This window comes from Halichoerus grypus, chromosome 3, assembly GCF_964656455.1.
Source record: "Halichoerus grypus chromosome 3, mHalGry1.hap1.1, whole genome shotgun sequence".
Lineage (NCBI taxonomy): Eukaryota > Metazoa > Chordata > Mammalia > Carnivora > Phocidae > Halichoerus > Halichoerus grypus.
Window position 1 is genome coordinate 159,025,583 of NC_135714.1, and position 19,323 is coordinate 159,044,905.

The 19,323-nt window shown below is 39.1% G+C and overlaps 1 pseudogene; it reads right to left on the reverse strand.

Moving 5' to 3' along the window:
* Positions 1-9,432: 9,432 nt before the first annotated feature.
* On the reverse strand, positions 9,433-13,837 carry LOC144381308 (large ribosomal subunit protein eL20 pseudogene; annotated as a pseudogene).
* Positions 13,838-19,323: the final 5,486 nt, after the last annotated feature.

Genomic DNA, 19,323 nt, shown 5'->3' on the forward strand with positions numbered 1-19,323 from the left:
AATCTGATGGCAAGTATTTGGCTTAGACCTTAGCCTTGATATAATAACATTTGTATTATAGGAGTCCCAGAAGAGGAAGAGAGGGAAAAAGGGGCAGAAGATTTATTTGAGCAAATTATAGCTGAAAACTTCCCTAATCTGTGGAAGGAAACAGACATTGAAATCCAAGAGTCACAGAGAATTCCTATCAAAATCAACAAAAGTCTGCAAACACCAAGACATATTGTAGTCAAATTTGCAAAATATACAGACAAGAAAAGAATCCTGAAAGCAGCAAGGGAAAAAAAGTCTTTAGCCTACAAGGGAAGACAAACAAGGTTCGCAGCAGAGCTGTCTACAGAAACTTGACAGGCCAGAAGAAAGTGGCATGATAAATTCAGTGTGCTGAATGGGAAAAAAATGCAGCCAAGAATACTTTATCCAGAAGGTTTGTCATTCAGAATAGAAGGAGAGATAGAGTTTCCCAGACAAACAAAAACTAAAGGAGTCATGACCACTAAACCAGAAATATTACAGGACTCTTTGAGTGGGAAGGAAAGACCAAAAGCAACAAAGATTAGAAAAAAATGGTGAAAATCTCCAGAAACACCAACTTTACAGGTACTACAATGGCACTAAATTCATATCTATCAATAATCACTCTGAATGTAAATGGACTAAATGCTCCAGCCAAAGACAGAGTATTACAATGGATAAAAAAAAAAAGAAAAAAAAAAAAGACCCATATATATGCTGCCTACAAAAGACTCATTTTAGATCTAAAGTCACCTGCAGATTGAAAGTAAGGGGATACAGAACCATTTATCATGTTAATGGATGTTAAAAGAAAGCTGAAGTAGCCATACTTATATCAGACAAACTAGATTTTAAACCACAGACCGTAACAAGAGATGAAGAAGGGCATTATATCATAATTAAGGGGTCTCTCCAACAAGAAGATCTAACAATTATAAATATGTATTCCCCCAACTTTGGAGTACTCAAATATATAAATCAATTAATAACAAACATAAATAAACTCATTGATAATAATACAACAATAGTAAGGGACTTTAACACCCCACTTACAGCAGTGGACAGATGTTTGTATACCTGTACATGAGAGTTCCAAAATAACGGTTCTACAAAGGATGAGGGCTCAACCTAGTGCTGTCATGGGCCGCCATCTATGCTGAAATTCACAATAGCTCCACTGCTGCACCTGCAGAATGCTGAACTTAATGCCTCATATGCAGAAGCTTATTAATCATGTAGAAAAGATCTCTTTTGCTGATGCCTTCACTATTTAGCTCATCTCTTAACCAGGTCACTGAGGCAACTCTAGTTCTAAGTATTTTCTTTTGTCTTATATGCATAATAATCTCATGTTGATGTTTATATTGCTGCTGTGGCATAATGATGCAAGTCACCTCCCAGTATTCGGATGTACGGTCATCGTGGAAGAATGGCGTGAAATCCACCTGATCCCCGTCAGTAAGTTACATGAATAAAATTCTCCGTAAACTGTATGAAGTCTCCTGCTTCATTTTTTTTTTTTTTTTTTTTGGTCTCAAAGTGCCTTCTCAGTTTGAAGGATGCTTTCCTGTCCCTCCTTTCCAACACATGTGTAAAATGTCTATTTTGTTTTCTATTCTACACAAACTTCTTTTAGTTAAATATCAACTAAAAAAGAGGGTTCTAGCAAGGTGATCCATTTTTTAAAGGTTTGTTTATTTATTTATTTATTTATTTATTTATTTATTTACTGCATGCATGATCGGGGGGAAGAGCAGAAGGAGAGCAGACTCCCAGCTGAGTGCAGAGCCCACTCAAGGCTGAATCTCATGACCCTGCAATCATGACCTGAGCTGAAACCAAGAGTCGGACATTTAACTGACTGAGCCACCCAGGCACCCCAACAAGGTGATCCATTTTTAACCATAAGATTAAAAATAATGGGCTATGAAATCTGATTTGGATGCAGTAAGAGCATTACTGTTTTGTACCAGTGTTCCAAATTGTGTAGTTCCTATATATTGTAATTTATGGGATATCAGGAAAGCCCTTTTCCTTTAATATATGTCTGATACCATTTGAAGTGCATTGTACTTAGTGTCCCTAATTCTTATAAAAACCTTTCAATGTAGATATCATCAACTTCAAGTTCCATCTGAAGAAACTGAGGCCCAGAGGTATTAGGGTTGTCTCAGGGACGCCAGCAGTGTGTAGCTTTTGATGATTGTTTGGTGGTGACATTCACCAACAGGGTTTGCCCAGATCCTAGCTCCATCCCTCAGGGGAAACAGCTCACTGGGTAATGATTGTTAGAAAGAGAAAAATCCTTCAGGGATGCTTACTGGGGAGAGACTGATAGTAAAAGAATCCTCCAGCACCAAGCAGAAGACGTAATGAGGATTACTGTCTCAAGGAAGATCTGGTCCTGAGCACTGCCTTTTTACTGGTTCTTTGTGAGGTGTTTCTTAGAGCAGAGTATCTATATCAAGGTATGATACCTTCTCCTATTTTCTTTCTGGTGCACATCTCAAGAAAGAAAGTGCTGGATAAAACAGATACATATAAATGGAGAGGGGAGGTGTTCAAGGTTTAAAACACCTTATCTTTATGGTAGATGACCTCTCCCTCTTAGGAGTGGATGGACCTAAAACTTGGGAGTATGAGAATGAGAAAAAAGGACCCAATTATGGGTAGTTTCCGGAGACTCATAGATTGGATCTGATTAAATAAATAAACCTAATTATTTTGCTCTGTTCTCTGTAAATATATTTCATTCAAGGCCTTCAAAATATCTTCAGAAATAATTACTCAGAACCACCAAATTCTATGAATGAGAGATCATTCTATCCAAGGTGGGTTATTACTGAAGCACCAGGAAGACCTCATTGTAACTGTTTCACCCCCAGGACCATAGTGACTCCAATCCCATTTATTCTATTCACTAAGGGCAGAAAAGGAATTGCGCATGTGGAAGATTATATATCCTTACTTCACAAAAATCTCTTTTCATCCCATACTTCTCACTATCCTTTCTGCTTTCAATTTAATTATTCCAAAGACTGTCATGTAGAAAGAAGAGCAAATGGTGTTAGTACTGGAAATGAAAGAAAAAGATAATTCAGTCACCACCCACTTGGACCCAGTTAGGCCAAGGATACAAGGTCTTCTTAAAAGGAAGAGAGAAGGGAGCAAAGCCTTACTGGGTGATTAGAATGTGCCAGGATCTTTACATGAGCATGGACCCATCTCTACCACCACCTTGAGAAAGAAGTAGCATTGAAATATCAAAGACAGTTGATCTTTTCTAAGCATGTGTGACAAATCTTGGTACCATTGGGGATAGGATCTTTAATATAAGTTTTTATTTAATTAAAACATTTTTAAACCGCTGTGCTGTTACAATTGCTTCTGGAGCAGACACAGACATACCACTCCTTCAAACCAAAGACAGATTATAAGGTGACTGAATTCTGAGGCATTGCCTCCACTGTTTACCCTGCACCCAGAAATGAACAGCACAGAGTTGGCACTGAGTCAGTGCTTCCAGTCATGCCATTAAAATGTGTGTGGAGGGGCATGAGGAGCTCAGGTTTTAACATGGCTGGATAAATTCCTTCTCTCTGCTCTATACACACATTGTACACGTGTTGACATTTTATCTAATACATCTTTTACCTCTACTTAGGGTAACAGAGCAAACAAAAATACAAACTTAGAGTTTGAAAGTAATCTCCAAAAGAAGACAGACTAGTCCTCAGATTCAACATTTTTAACTATTTTCTTATATTTTAAACAAAGAATTCCACGTGCTCACTTCGGCAGCACATATACTAAACAAAGAATTCCACCACTGAGAATCAATCTACGAAAATTGTCTAAAATATAAAATGGATTTTATACATCAAGATGTTAATTATATTATTTATAAAGGAAAAAAGCTAAAGCTAAATATCCCCCAGATAAGGAGATGGCTAGGCAATCTGTTACATACCTATTGAGTGAAATATTAAACCATTATTTAAAGTGATCTATGTAATGAATTTTAATATTATCAGAAATCTCTACATTATAATATTAGAACAAAAGTAAAGCAATAAAGTTGTATACAAAATGATCAAAACTAAATAAAACCTTCACAAACCTATTCAGAGTGAAAAACAAAGCAGAAAAAAAATCAAAATATTTGGAGAAGCTTTTCTGTATGTGCTGGGAAGTTGAGGGTTTTTACCTCTTTCTGTATTTCTTGATTTTTAAGTAGTGGTTGTTATTTTTTTATAATTTAAAAATTATATAATAAATACTAAAAAATCAAAATATGTTCCAAAATTATTGACGGGCCTTCCTTCCCTTAAACTGAGCTCTCCTTTAGGATATATTTCAGCCGTCATTGTATCCCCAAGACCCCAATATAGTGCTTTGAAAATAGTGGCTACTAAATATGGGTTTGCATGCTGAATTAATGGTTGGAGGAGGATCACTCTTTAAAAAACAGGCAGAGTCTCTGAACCACAAGCCATGAACAGCTGAGTTTTAGAGTAAAAGGGAGAGAAATAGCTAGTAGTCTTTTAAAACCAAAACCACTTTAAAGCCTTAGGGTTCCCTATTCTAACTTATCAGATTCCTACCTGTGGTAAGTAGATAGTGTGACACAAATGAAAGAAAGCTATTTGCTTTTAAGCTTAGTAAATACATTTTTACATAAGAAAGCCAAGAGATTTTGTTATCACCTTTCAGGTACTGTATTTACCTAAAAGTCTAGTTTCTTATTTAGGTCTTAATATTATAATCAGCCAATAACCGCTGGCATTGAATTATTAGCTATGTGTTTAAGGCCTGCTACATCCCATTAAGTTCTTTGTACAGGCATATCTCCTTTGGCAGATATGTTTATTTACATTTATTGCACTTCACAAATTGAAGGTTTGTGCCAACCTTGCATCCAGCAAACCTATCGGTGCCATTTTTCCAGCAGCAGTTGCTCACTTCCTGTCTCTATGTTACATTTTGATAATTCTTGCAGTATTTCAAACTTTCTCATTATTATTTTATTTGTTATGGTGATCTGTGATCAGTGATTATGACTGGCAGAAAACTCAAATGATGGTTAGCATTTTTTAGCAATAAAATATTTTTTAATGAAGGTCTGTACATTTTTTTTTTAGACATACTGCTACTGCACACTTAAGACTACAGTACAGTGTAAACATCATTTTTATATTCACTGAAAAACCAACAAATTTATTTGACTCACTTTATTACAATATTCACTGCATTGCAGTATTCTGGAACTGAACCCATAATATTTCCAAGGTATGCCTACAATATGAAGTGGGCTTTCCTCTCATCATGCAAAATCTAAATCAAAAGGCAGTAGGTAATCAGCAGAGATTTATTGGGTCCAATCAACTGATTCACCATTTGCATAATCTAACGTACTTAACAATCAGACAAGGGCTTACTAAGTACAAAGGACTAGGAGAGCACTTCATCATCCAGATAGAACGAAGATAGATATTGTCCATGTTTATATCTGATCCTTCAATTCTGTGTTCCGTTGCTGACCCACACTCTCCCCAGCCCTCCATCTGGTATAAGAACTAAAATTAAGATCCAATATTATGTGTTCCTTAACATCTGGGGAAAAACAAGAGGGCCTGGATTGGCCTAAACATGAGTTTCCCTTTCTACCCTATTTCCAAAGGTCAGGGCCCCTAGTTAAACACCAATCTTAATTACAGGACCAGGCCCAGTTCCTGCTTATCTCCTGAATAGCAGGCTTCAGTTCCTTGCCAACTTACAGAATTACTCAAGCCAATGAAATGCTTCCATGGGAACCGGGGGGTCACCTCATCTCCTTGATACTACCAAGCCTACCTCTCACAGTCCCTGGTTCACTCTGTTCCTAAGTGCAACCCTTGGGTGTTTGGGTGTAGCATGCATGGCATGGGCATCCTCTAACCCTGGGCTGTGAGTATATGAGACATAAACTCTTGTTGATCTCATCTGTCCAGTGTAGGGGGTTGTGTGTTCAGCCATCCCCATAACTAGGGCAGGCATCACTCCCTCACCAGTGGAGTAAATAGTAGGCATTAAGCACCCCAGCACAGAGATACCTCCAGTCACAGTTACATGTCCTTGGCCTTGAGAAGTATTCTGTTTATATCTGCTTTGATTCATTATGTTTTTATTTCACAGTTAAACTCCCTCAGGGAAATCGTATTCATTCTTCTTATTTATAATCAGGAATAGAGAGAGGTTTCTTATGTTTACTCATGGTCTGCCTATACATGAAAATCCAGAGTGATTAAAAAATCTTCACCATCTCTATTAAACTCAATTCCATCCACTGCAATGACTTTCGGGCTGAACAGGACCTGGAGTCCAATGTTCTGCATTCACTCTTCTTTCCCTTCTGATCTCTGACCTCATCTTCTTGCTTGCTCTAATCTAGCCACACTGAATTATTTCATATTCCTTGAATATGTCAGACATACGCCTGCCTCAGCATTTGCTTTGACTGTCATTTCTTCCTGAAATATGCTTCCCTCAGATATCTACCTGAATGATCAATTAGTTCAAGTATTTGGTCTAAGATCTTCTCAGTGAAAGGTAACCTGACCGTAATTTCCATTTTTCTCTTCTTTAGCACAAACTATCCCCTCACTGTTCTATTTTTTTCCATTGAAATTATCAAACACTAGCATTCTACAGTATGCATTTGTTTACTTATTTATTCATTTTTACAGTCTGTCTTTTGCCCACTTGAACCTTAAGTTCCACAAGGGCATGCCCTAGCACTTATAATTGTGTATGTTTCAGAGTAAGAGCCCAGTAAATATTTGTGAATATTTGTCAAATGAGTACATTTAAATCAAGGATTTTTAAAAAGTTTTTGTAGTAAGAATTCTTTCATTTATTAACATAGAATTTGATATATATTTTTAACTTTAGAAAAGTTTTCAGTAGCCCATTTGAGCCTCATTACACACTATTAGCCAGAAACCCATCATATTTCTCTTTTATACCCATTCTCAAAAATCATGCAATAACTCTTACAGTTTTACATAGTTGAAAGAATGGCATGCCTTTCCAAGATATTAGGCATAGAATAAGGATCAGATTCTGACTGGTCTGTTATTACAATTTTATTGTTACTGAACTGAAACTGGTCCATACTGTAGAAGTACTTTTACAGGCCCTGGACCCTCCCTAGGCTATGAAGGTGCTCCCAGATAGGGCACTAAGGTTCTTTTTTTTTTTTTTTTAATATTTTATTTATTTATTCATGAGAGTCAGAGAGAGAGAGAGGCAGAGGCAGAAGGAGAAGCAGGCTCCCCGCCTAGCAGGGAGCCCAATGTGGGACTCGATCCCAGGACCCTAGGATCATGATGACCTGAGCCGAAGGCAGACGCTTAACCATCTGAGCCACCCAGGCGCCCGGCACTAGGGTTCTTAATTCATGTTGACTTAGCTGCTGTTCATACCGGCTCATTTATTTCAGAGTGGCTTAGATCTAAAGGGATAATAGCTCTATATTGCTTCAAACCTATTCTTCTCAATCGAACTTATATCTTTGTCTAAAGCCCAGTTCTCCAGATTAACTTCCTTTTTACTTAATTTTTTTTATTTTTTATTATTATGTTCAATTAGCCAGCCTATAGTACATCATTAGTTTTTGATGTAGTGTTCAATGATTCATTAGTTGCGGCTTAAATTCCCTTTCCACATGTTATTTAATTCAGAGGTCTGAAAGGTTCCCTGAGTTGCGTCGCACAATTGTAGAGGCTGGCTAGTCCACAGTCTGAGGGTACGCTGGCTGGCTGGAGAGCCAGAGGAGCTGATGTTAGCTCAAGTCTGAAAGTCTGAAAGCAGTCTACTGGCAAAATGCCCTCTCTCTCAGCCCTCTGTCACTCTTTTTTTTCTATGAAGGCCTTTAACAAATTGGATGAGGCCCACACATATTATGGTGGGTAATCTGCTTTACTAAAGTCTATTGATTTAAGTGCAAATCTCATCTAAAAAAATGCCTTCACAGAAATAGAATATTGTTTGACCAACTATCTGGGTTCTATGGCTTAGCCAAGTTGACACATACAATTAATCATCACATGGCATGTAGATTGGGATTTGACTCTTTCTTCCTAGGAAACCCAGGGCTCTTTATTTAAACTTATTTAAATAAATTTATTTAAATTGTCACTTTCTCCACAGAGATCTACTGCATACCAAATAGGCATTGCGACTTTTTGACCATCAAAAAAAGAGAGAGGAAAAAAAAGACCTTGTTATATACTAATCCACTAATCCTAGAAAATGTGTGCCCTGCATTTGCATACCAAAGAAGGCCCTCAAGTGATCCTTTGTAGGACAAAGAGGATCGTTTTCTCTGGATTAGAAATCCTAAACCCATTTTACAAAATAAGGGATACCCACATGCCTGAAGATATGACAGGTTAATAAAAATAAACTATAAACACCTAGAATTGAAATCAAGATGCTGATTGCAATTCTTGAGTCAATGTTTTTGGGTAGGTTCTTAGACCCAAATGTTCATCTTTTCACCAGGTGGGATCATGTAAACCAGGACAAAGAAAAACCCTGAGGCTAATGGTGGTGTTCTTACATTCAGAGAAACTAGATGGAAGAACATTGTTTGACAAGAGTAACATTCAGCCAATTTATCTATGTATAGCTAAGTCATTTTACAAATTCTGTTCCTGTGTCACATGCTTCTGGGGTCATAAGAAGTGCTCAGTAAGGTTGATTGGATTAAAATATAGGACAAGCTTGGCAATCCTTTCTGATTTCTCTCTCAACCAAGCAAAGTTGTTACCCCATGCTCTTATTAATGTGTGATCATTTATACACTACATATATGAATGAAAACCATCTAATTATTCATATATTCAATTAATTTTGGATTAAGTAGATGGAGATCTGCTTAACAGGTCAAGAACGAAGCCATATCTGAGAGTGGCTTAAGAAGAGAGAAGGTAAGTGTAACTAAATGTCAAGGAACTGAGAGAAAAGTATTTGAAGAAAGTAAAATTTAGAATATAACATATATGTTGGTGGTTAATTTTTTGTGTCAGCTTGGCTGCCATAATGCCCACATATTTGGTCAAATATAATTCTGGATGTTTCTATGAAGGTGTTTTTTATGAGGTTTACATTTAAATCAGCAGACTTTTTAAAAAACCACTTTATTGAGGTATGATCGACATGTGAAAAGCTGTATATATTTAATGTATACAAGTTGATGAATTTGGATATAAGTATACACCTGTGAAGTCATCACCACTATCAAGGCCATAGACATATCTAACTCCTCCTAAAATTTCCTCCCATCCCCTTTATTATTATTACTGTTTTTTTGTTTTGTTTTGTTTTGTTTTGTTTTTTTCCCAAGGAGTTTATTTGGACAGGGAGGCTGTACATCTAAAAGAAGGTGTTGGGACTCATGGTGGTGAAGCGTGGCTCGTGCTGACAATGCAGGATTCAGTGGGGCAATGGGAACTTGATCTTGGAGTCGTGGAATCTTTTGACTGCTGGTCTGCGGCACTTGCTGGCTGCAATCTCCTCCACCTTCATGATCTGGATGCAGTGCGCCTGGGTGTGGTGGAGGACACCCAAGTTTCGGTAGCACCGGCTGACAGCGCCTGCAGTGGTCAGGTCCGGGTGCTGCGGGTCCATGTGTGGGTGCCCCTGGGGGAGTCATAGCGCAGCCAGGGGAAGTTCTTCACCCACAAGGGGGACTTCTTGAATACCTGGCCACAGTAGACAATTTCCCCTGAAGACTTCATCTTCTTCAGCTGAGACACAAAGTTGCGGAAGCAGGACTTGTTGACAATAATATGAGATGCAAAGATTGGCATGCAATAGAGGGGCGGAGTGCAGCATTTGGGGGTAAGTAGGCAGCACCCCACCACTTTGTACTCTTGCAGTGTGCTCCAGGCCTTCAGGGATCACTCTCCACTCTCACCGCCACCCAAGAAAGCCCCCTTTTTTATTATTATCATCATTATTGTTATTATTATTATTATTATTTCATGTGGTAAGAACACTTAACATTAAGATCTATCCTCTTAGTAAATTTTAAGTATACAATACAGTACTGTTAGTTGTGGGCACTGTTCTGTATAGTAGATTTCTAGAATTGATTAACCTTGCATAATTGAACTTTGTACCCTTTGACCATCAACTTCCTCTTTCCCCTCCCCACCCCATCCCAGTACCAACATTCTACTCTCTGCTTCTATAAGTTTGACTATTTTAGATTCTACATGTAAATGAGATTATACTGTACTTGTCTTTCTGTGTCTAACTTCTCCAGGTCCATCCATGTTGTCATAAATAGCAGGATTCCCTTCTTTTTTCAGGCTGAATCGTATGAATATACAAAATTTTCTTTGTCCATTCATCCATCAGTGGACATTCAGGTTGTTTCCATACATTGGCTATTGTGAATAAGGTTTCAATGAACATGGGAGTGCAGATGTCTCAAGATTCTAATTTCTATTCCTTTGGATAAATACCTAGAAGCAGGATTGCTGGGATTGCTGGAGAGTTCTTTTTTTAATTTTCTGAGGAACCTCCATACTGTTTTCCTTAGTGGAGGCACCAATTTACATTCCCACCACTGTTGTATGAAGGCTCCCTTTTCTCCACATATTCACTAGTACTTATTATCTCTTATCTTTTTGATGATAGTCATTCTAACAAATGTGAGGTGATATCTTGTCCTTTTGATTTGCATTTCCCTGATAATTAGTGATGCTGAGCACCTTTTCATGTACTTGTTGGCCATTTGTATTCTTTGGAAAATGTCTATTCAGGTCCTTTGCCCATTTAAATTATATTGTGTGGGTTTTGCTACTGAGTTGTATGAGTTCCTTTTATGTTTTGGCTATTAACCACTTATGTGATTTGTAATTATTTTCTCCCATTCTGTAGGTTGTCTTTTTTTTTTTTTTTAAGAGAGGTAGAGAGAGAGACAGAGAATGGAGGGGCAGAGGAAGAGAATCTTAAGCAGACTCCACACCCAGTGTGGAGCCTGAATGGGGCTTAATCTCACAACCCTGAGATCATGACCTGAGCCGAAATCAAGACTCTGATGCTTAATCAATTGAGCCACCCAGGTGCCTCCTGTAGGTTGTCTTTTTATTTTTGTTGAGGGGGTCATCAAAATGATGCTGATGAATTTTGTAAGTTTTGGGCTTATGAGAGAATGGCTAAGGAAGAATTCTTGAGATGTTTTGGTGCAAAAAGTTGATTTTTATTATAGCACGGGGACAGGACCTGTGGGCAGAGAGAGCAACACTGGATTGTGATGAGTGACTGATTATATACTTTTTAATTAGTGGGGGTTAGGGATAGCAAGTCTCTAAGGGAATTTGGAAGCAAGTCTTTTAGGACTTTGAGGGGCTAGCTGCTGTAAAGATAAGGTTACTTTTAATCTTTAATAAAACATAACATTAAGGCACTAAGGCAGCCATGAGTTCCTTGAGGAAAGTCACGTTCTGCATGTTTCGGGTATCTATCAGTGGGCTGCAAGCTGTAAGAAGATTAATTTAAGCTACATTTCTCTTGCCTTTTTTTCCCTCATCATTGTGGCCACTGATTGACCTGTGAGCTGAACCCAGGCACTTGGAGGCTCCTCACCCCCTCCCTTATCCTTGGAATATGGGTTACACTTGCCTTTCCTGATCCCATAGATGGCTCCAAGGACATAGCCTTGAGATGGTGATATGTGTGGAGAACACTTGCATGGTACACATGACTGAACCCAGTTAAGGCCTCTTCATAAATTTTTAAGATTTGGTGGGCAGGTGCATTCTTTTGTCTTGCTGTCACCCAAGACAGACCTCCTATGCTTCTTTTTTTTTTTTTTCTATTGCCAATTGTATTTCTTTTTTTTTTATTTTATTATGTTATGTTAATCACCATACATTACATCATTAGTTTTTGATGTAGTGTTCCATGATTCATTGCGTATAACACCCAGTGCTCCATTTAGTACATGCCCTCTTTAATACCCATCACCAGGCTAACCCATCCTCCCACCCCCCTCCCCTCTAGAACACTCAGTTTGTTTTTCAGAGTCCATAGTCTCTCATGGTTCGTCTCCTCCCCGATTGCTCCCCCTTCATTTTTCCCTTCCTACTATCTTCTCTCTCTTTTTTTTTTAACATATAATGTATTATTTGTTTCAGAGGTACAGGTCTGTGATTCATCAGTCTTACACAATTCACAGCGCTTACCATAGCACATACCCTCCCCAATGTCTATCACCCAGCCACCCCATCCCTCCCACCCCCATCCCACTCCAGCAACCCTCAGTTTGTTTGCTGAGATTAAGAATTCCTCATATCAGTGAGATCATATGATACATGTCTTTCTCTGATTGACTTATTTCGCTTAGCATAATACCCTCTTGTTCCATCCACGTCGTTGCAAATGGCAAGATTTCATTTTTTTGATGGCTGCATGATATTCCATTGTGTGTATATATATATATATATATATATATATATATATATCTCACATCTTCTTTATCCATTCATCTGTTGATGGACATCTTGGCTCTTTCCATAGTTTGGCTATTGTGGACATTGCTTCTTAAAACTGCCACCAACCAAAGCGGAGTGGCTGCCTCTTTCTCTCTCCCTGCCCTCTCTATTAGGGATCCAGTTTCACATTCTACCAGAAGCTCCCAAAGAGATTACAAACCAACAGCTGCTGAGCTTGCCAGGAGACCAAAGAAATGGGAATAAGGCATCCTCAGGGGAAATCCCAAGGTGGCCATTGACCTCTATGTGGGGAGGGGTGACTGGCACATTAGATGCTTGTGGATCACCATGTAAGTACAGGGGCACTTCCCCAAACATGAGCCAGTCTCATGCATTTGTTGGAGGAACTACACATACATAGCACACTGCAGCAGGAGAGGGAAGCACATGGTATGTGCAGTGGGTTGGCCTCTACTGTGGGCAGTTCAGCTGGCCACCAATGCCCAACTGGAGGCTGAAGCTCAGGTCAGGAAGTTAGAAGACGAGCTAAAGTTAGAGAAGGATGTGTGGATGTCCACTAGTCAGCCAGTTTGGAGGCTGACAGATAAGGTGGGAGAGCAGGATAATGAATTAGAGCCTTTAACGTGCTGTTTTGTAAAACTAGGAGGAGTCGAATGCCTGGATTTAAGTTCCAGGCACTTGTGACACACTGGATAAGGGTGCTAAGAGGTGGAACCTCTGAGTAAGTGATGAAAATGAAGAGGAGGGTATTGTAATTGATGAGGAAACAGCTGAAATGCCCCAGGACTTCTGACCCCTCATACAAAGGAAAACTTTAAAATAGTAATTACCCTAAAACTCATAGGAGAAAACTTGCATTCTTTCTCTTTTAAAGTTGTAAATCTTTCCTTGTCTTTGAAATGTAAACACCCCAGAATATAACAAAAACACTGTCCACAGAGATTGAAGAAAAAGAAGGGGGGAGACAGACCTCTTAAAATACAGACTGCTATAGAAGTGCCCTTGTCAATTCATTGTAATGCACTCTGCTACAACAGCTAATTAAATACCAATTGCATATAAGTGGTCCAAAAGAGACTTGCATGGTTAGAAGCTGTGTTTTTAATCCTTTTGTTTTTTAGTGAGTGCTGGGAGAGGTCATTGAGAAGACATAACCACAAATTGACCCTTGAGCTGGACCTGTTCCATTTCATTTGTCCTGCTATAATGTCAGTCATAATTTTAAAATATATGTATGTATGTCGCAGAAATAATCAAGTTCCTTTGTCAATTGCATTATAACAAACTCTCACCACATCTTCAATCATGGCCATTTTTAAGTCTTTGGTCATTTGCAGACAATTATAGTTTCACTTTGATCCTTTAGCAAAAAAAATGTGTTCCTCCAAAAGTGCTTAATCTTCAAAGATATTCATGGAAACGACTTTGACAAGTACAGGTAGATGATAACTAATCAATTTGCCTTCATGTGTGATAAATCTTTCAAGTGCTTCCTCAAGGCTACTTGCAGAGCCCCACAATATGTCATGGGTTGGCAGCTAAGGACCTATCCTTGTTCTTCTTTCCCACATCAGTAAAATGGGCCCATTACATTGATAGTATAAAGTTAACAAGTGAAGACTTGCCTCTGTTGCAGGACAAACTGAAGGCTTTGGTGGAACATCTGTGAGGGAGAAGCTGGGCAATAAACCCGTGAAAAATTCAAGGCCCAGGCACCACTGTAAAGATTTGGGAGTCATCTGGACAGGTAAGATGGATATTGTCCCAAAAGTTGTGATTGATCAGGTGCAAGCTCATCTAACCTGTAAGAATGTGAAAGAGGTGCAGACCTCTGTAGGGATTTGGGGATTTGGGAAGACTTTTAATCCCTACCTGGCACAGTGCCCCCATCCTTTGTACTGCCTGATAAAGAAAGGTCATGTGTGGGACTGGGGATCAGAGCAAAAAGCTGCCTTTGAGAGGCAAAAATACTAGTAAAGCAGATTGAAGTTCTGGGCATCTCCTAAGCATGGGCCACTATTTGAGTGAGTTGTGTCTATGAATTTAGAAGGTATGGGCCAGACACTGTGGTAGACATAATAAGGGAAGAATGCCCCTAGAATTGGGGTCCAAGCTCTAGAAGGGGGCAGAAACCCAATATATACCCTGGCAGTGTATATGGAACTTCTCCAGCTAAAGCCTTTCACACAGCAATCAGTGGGCTGAGCTCAGAACTGTCTGGCTGGAGATTGATCACTCATGAGCCCTTAATCCTTTGCACTGACAATTGGGCTATTTTAAAGGGATTAACCCTATCTATGGCTTGGTCAATAGAAAATGGGAGTGGATGATCATAAATAAGCCCTTGTGGGGTAAGATATGTGGAAAGACATTGGGGTCCATTTGAAAGAGCCTAAGGCAGCCAGACCTCAATGTTTCTCATATCCCAGCTCATAAGACACTGACAGCCTCTGGTAATCAGGAAGCAGATGCCTTAGCTTAGGTATGAGACTTGGGTATTGACCCTTCAGTAAGTACAGTAGATTAGGTACATAAAAGAAGCGGCTACTATGATGCCTAAATAAGATGGCATATTGCCAAGGATGCCAGTTGACCCTGAAGAATAGTGACTTGGTAAATGCTGTAACAGCATGTCTTGTGTGTTTTTAACAGTGCCCAAAGCTACTACCAAAAGAATCCTGAGTTCCCAACCAGTGAGGGATTGGCAAATTGATTATATTGGCACCCTCCCTCTGAATAAGGGTTCTAAATATGCTTCAGTTTGTGTGGACACTTCATCTGGCCTAACTTAAACTTTCCCTATTAGTGTGCAAACCAGACTGCCATCATTAGGTGCTTAAAAAAATGAAATAAAATCTATGGATACCCTCATTGACAAGACAGTCTTTAGGGAATACATTTCAAAAGCCATGGCATGCAAGACTGAGCAAAAGAACATGACATTGAATGGTGGTTTCATCTCCCCTATTAATCCACAAGCAAAAGGGTTGGTAGAAAAGAAAAATGGAAAATTAAAGCAGTGGATTAAATTATTAACACATAAAACCACTTTGGCCAGGTAGACTGAAGTATTGTCCCAAGCTTTAATACACTTGAATGATCAACTTGTAGGTCCTATTCCCTCATATGCCAGACAGGGGACCCCTGCCAAGGCACCCAATACTGTGAAAGTGTGGAAGTCGTGGGAAACAGCCATTCCCCTTATTCTCACTATGGATCGACATATTATGCCACTGAGAGCACATTGGAATTTACAATGGGACGTCTTGCTGAGATGGGTGAGTTATTTCACACCTCGGGGTGAAGGGGAACTACTCAATCTCCACTAGGATCCCATTGTCCTAGTTCAAGCTGGACCTGTTAAAATGTGTTATACCTGAAATGGAGCACACTCCATTGAAAGAGGGGGCAAAGATGGGGGTCTTGGTGTGGCATATCCCATTCCCAGCCTATCTATGCCTGATAATGGTGCCTCCCCCAGCTAATGTGTACAGTATGTAAAACCAGGTCAGGCTCCTAAAACCACCAACCTCCCTCTTTTCAAGGCCAGGTGGACACTGTTTTCCACCTACAATCATTTGGCAGCCATCTTTGTCTCCTTGATTGGCCTGGAGGGTGGGATAGCACACATAGAAGCCTTTACTAAATTCACTGAGCAAGCCTTAGCTAATAGCAACAAAACCTGTCCTTAAAGAGCACCAAAATGTATCTCATGAGAAAAGCTGTCTTCCAAAATTAAGAGCCAAAGACATTATTATTCCCTCTCAAGGAGGCACCTGAAGTGTTGTGTTCATACCTGATGAATCTGTGAATGAATCCTTTTTATTAAGTCACATGAGAACACACGTAAACACCCTGAATGATCTGACCCTCAGTTTAGGGGACTTGATCAATATGCATATTAGGGTTCAGATCATGGAGCTCTAAATAGAAAAAGTTGTCACTGATTTTGGGAATCGCGGTCTAATCTGTTTTCTTTTGCATGTGCCTGATCTGTGGCTGTAGCGCTGCCTTCAGTGCAGCCAGGTAGCCATCAAAAGAGCCACTTCCATGCTAGTGAAACCCGTGCTGACCACTCAGGGCCCATGGCAGAAGAGGGGAGTATGTGAGATTGTAAGAGCTGGCCACAAGGGGTGGAATGTTGGGGGGCAACATTGAAAAGATGACTTTTAAGATTTGTAGGGGGCAGGTGCAAGGATCCATTTGTCTTGCTGTTGCCCCAGACAAGCCTTGTATGTAAGTTCCTTTTGCTTCTTAAAATGGCCACCACCTATGAACATGGACTGGCCTGCCTCTTTCTTTGGTCTCTCCCTGCCCTCCATGTTCAGGGGCCAGTTTCTGATTAGACCCAGGAAGCTACCGAGGAGGTTACAAACCAACAATGTTGTTGATTGCTTATTTTGCTATGCAGAAGTTTTTTTAGTTTGCTGTAGTTCAACTTATTTATTTTTGCTTTTGTTGATGGTACTTTTCGTGTCACATCCAAAAAGTCATCACCAAGACCAATGTTAATGAGTTTCTCCCTATGTTTTCTTCTAGGAGTTTTATGGTTTCAGTTCTCATATGTGTCTTTAATACTTTTTGGTTAGTTTTTTTGTGTTTGGTGTAAGATAAGGGTCCAACTTCATTCTTCTGCATGTAGTTATCCAGTTTTCCCAACAGTCTTAATTGAAGAAGCTAAGCTTTCCCCATTGAGTATTCTTGGTTCCTTTGCCAAATAGTAGTTGACCACTTATGTGAGGATTTATAAATGGATTACACTGGAGTTACTGATTATAAGTGGTTACACGTATAGAAACATCTAAAAAGGGCACCTGGGTGGCTCAGTCGGTTAAGCGCCTGACTCTTGATTTCAGTTCAAGTTGTGATCTCAGGGTCATGAGATCAAGGCCCATATCGGGCTCCACACTCAGCACAGTGTCTGCTTGAGATTCTCTCTCTCCCTCTCTCTCTGCTCCTCCTCCCTCTCTCTAAATAAATAAATAAATAAAATCTTTAAAAAAAAGTGTAAAAAATATTGGCAGCTAGTAAAGAAGTACACACACTATGAAAAGTATTTTCTCCAAGAAAAAAAGAGCAAAGTAACCTGCTCTAGGTGAGGGACTTGAAAAGCATGTTGGATGTTGGGATCCATCAATCTGCAGTGCAGTTCCATCAACATGCCTATTAGGAAACACCAGAACTAGAAGGATATCTTTCCATCCAAGCTGAGTATAGATACAATAACCAACTTGGAGTCAATGAAAATATGTGCAGAATTAAGGCAACCGAACGTTACTCTCAAATTTAATAAAAAAGCATGAATGTTAAAATAATTTTATGAAAGCTATATAAAAAATTTAGGAGGCGTATGTTGCCCTCCAAAATGTATTTCTTTTAAATCTCTGTATAGCAGGAAGAAAAAGGCATGAGAAGGAACCACACTTAAACATGCAGAGAGAGCTGCCTGTAATGCGACAAACGTGTAAGATGGCAACGTGAGCATAAGCACCTAATCTTTCTGCTCCAGACACTCCAAGTCCTCTGGAGATATACAGAACATAGTGTAGCTTGGATTTCCTGCAGGACAGTTGCTGCGCCACTGCTGGTCACACTATTGGCAATTATTTAAGAGCTATAGACAGTTAAAGAGGTCTTCCATTTAGACTATGAGAGCTAGTATGTCTGAAGTTTTGTGCTCTTTGCTCAAATTGGCTTGGACCATACCATTACAATTTTGAAAATTCATCTACCCAGTCATTTTCCAGAGCACATGCTTATTCCTAGCAGGCTGGGCCAGAATAGGCTCTATGCCACTTCACATAGACATAGACAAAATTATGTATGTATACCTATATATTAGTATAGCTGTGTTAGTGTGTGGCTGTGGGTGTGAAGAGGAAGAATTATAGATAATTAGACAGCTATATCACTAGATAATAGCTAACTAGCCAGATATCATACATACAATAGATAATAAATAGATGATGGATAGATAGATGATAGATAGATAGATGATAGATATAGATAGATTAGATAGATGATAGATAGATGATAGATAGATAGATAGATAGATAGATAGATAGATAGATGATGATAGATAGATGATACATATAGAGGTCCATATATAATATACAAATTACCAATATCATTAACTTACTGGGAATTTGTATTTTCTTCATATATTTGTGATTTCTTAGAATTTTCTAAAATGAACACTGTTATTTTTATAAAATAAGTAAGAAATCAAAACTCTTTTTTTAATTTTTCAAAGCTGAAGAATTTTAGAGTGATGAACTGGTCAAGAATTAAGCTATTTCTGGAAATGGCATAAGAAGAGAGACAATAACTGCAACTGAATGTCCAGAAACTGAAAGGTAAGTTAAGGTTTTCTATCAGATGACTTGAACATTGTAATCATGAAGGATGATGGCAGAAACTAGGGTTTGAAAGAGGAAAACCTGTTAACTATGTGCTAAATTTTAGGTGAGTACGGAGAAATAGCTTGGGGGCTAAGCAAATGGGGAGAGCTGCCTGACTACAAGGAAAAAGATATCCTTGCAGCAGGTAGAAGAAAAAAGCATGTGAATGTCAGTGGGAAACTTATGGAAACTAACCACTGCTTTCTCCATTCCTAGGAAGTGATAGAACGAGGATTGTCTACAAAAAAACTACAGATGTATGCTATCCTTGGAGTAGTTGAATGAGGTGAAGAGATGTTGAAAATGATACAGGTTTTGTAAACAATGAAACATTCTGGAAGGCACACTAGGCTGCCTGGAAGACAGAGCAGTGGCAAGGTGACAAGTTAGCCTAGGAA